A 2128-nucleotide genomic window follows, 5' to 3' on the forward strand; every position below is an offset into this window, starting at 1 on the left:
TATATATATATATATATATATATATACGTATATCTACATATGTATGTGTGTGTGTCTGTGTGTTGCATGAATGTGTACGTATGTATATATACTTGTATCTATGAACGCGTATATAGATATGTCTATGTGTGTGTATATAGATATGTCTATGTGTGTGTGTGTATATATATATATGTGTGTGTGTGTGTGTGTGTGTGTGTGTGTGTATGAACGCACGCATGCACGCAAACGCACGCTGATGTCTCTCTTGTTTTCTTCTACTTTTTTAATTCATTGGTCTACGGCCATGCTGGGGCACACTCGGAAGGGTTTAGTGGAACAAATCTAGTACCCAGTGCCTATTGTTTTTTTTTAATTTTATTTATTTGTTTATTTATTTATTAATTTGATAAACATCTGGAGTTTATTCTATCGGTCTCTTTTGTCAAATCACCAAGTTGCGGGGACGCAAACAAACTAAAATCGATTGCCAAGCGCTGGAGATAGGATAGACAGAGACAAACATAGTACCACACACACACACACACACACACACACACACTCGTGCTATGGGCTTTCTCACACTTCCCGTCTACAAGAATCAGTCACAAAGTACTAGTCTGTCCATGGGCTGAAGTTAAGGATACGTAACCAAAGCGACGCGCAGCGGGACTCAACTCGAAACCACGTGGTTACTATGCGAGTTCTTTAACCACACGAACACATACCCTCACACGTTTGTGTGTGTATGCGCGTGTGTGTGAGTGTGTGTGTGTATGTGTGTGTTTGTGAGGGCCGCGTTAAGACCCATTGAGGCCCTGAGCACTTAAGAGGTTTTAGTGCCCCCATATATATATATATATACATACTTCAAAATATAAACAACAATAAATCATAAAGTAATTTTTTTTTTAATGAAACAAAACTAAGATGGAAAATAATATCTAATTTCATTCTTTCACTTGTTTCAGTCATTTGACTGTGGCCATGCTGGAGCACCGCCTTTTAGTCGAACAAATCGACCCCAGGACTTATTTTTTTGTAAGCCTAGTACTTATTCTATCGCACACCCTTGTCGAACCGCTAGGGTTTCGGAGACGTGAACACACCAACATCGGTTGTCAAGAAACGGTGGACACACACACACAAATATATATGTATATGCATATGTGTGTGTGTGTGTGTGTATGACTCACTCAAGGTGTAAGCAAAAACAATAGTAGTAGTCGGAGCGAGAAAAGAGCTACTGCGCATATATATATATATATATATATATATATATATATATATATATATATATATATATATACGACGGGCTTCTTTCAGTTTCCGTCGATCGAATCCACTCACAAGGTTTTAGTCGGCCCGAAGCTATAGTAGAAAACACTGGCCCAAGGTGCCATGCAGTGGGATTGAACCCAGAACCATGTGCTGGGAAGCAAGCTGTTTGTCTCTGACTTTTTTTTGATTGCAAAGTCTTTCATCAGACTCTCACTATGACACCACGAACACATCGAAATTATATTTCCGATCATATAAACCACTTCGAATTTTATTTTGAACAAGTTTTAAATGATTTAATTTGTGCCGTAAACCATTTACCATTTCCGTGGTGACCCCGCTCCACCACTCCACCACTTTACCTCGATGCTCTAAGCACGTGCTTAATTTGCTAAAGGATTAATCCAGCGATGCTGTGTGTACGCGTGCGTGTGTATCTATGTGTATGTGTGTGTGTGTATGTGTGTGTGCGTGCTCCAGCCGTCCTATCAACATGAACTACTTCCAAACTATAGTGTCGTGCATGTAGCTGAGTATTCCACAGACATCCTTACACTTGACACAACGCTTTTACTTGTCATTAGAATGTGGCCCTGCTGGGGCACCGCCTTGAAGAATTTTTATGCGAATATATCGACCCTAGTACTTATTTTATTTTTAAAGCCTGGCACTTAATCTATCGGTCACTTTTGCCGAACGACTAAGTTACGGAGACGTAAACACACCAACACCGGTTGTCAAGTGGTGATGGGGGGACAAACGATAGACACAAAGACACACACATACATATTCACGTGTATGTATAAATATATATATATGTCTTTACGTCCGTTCGTTTTTTACTATACGTTTTGACATCTGAAAATCT

This window comes from Octopus bimaculoides, chromosome 11, assembly GCF_001194135.2.
Source record: "Octopus bimaculoides isolate UCB-OBI-ISO-001 chromosome 11, ASM119413v2, whole genome shotgun sequence".
In the NCBI taxonomy this organism is placed as follows: Eukaryota; Metazoa; Mollusca; class Cephalopoda; order Octopoda; family Octopodidae; genus Octopus; species Octopus bimaculoides.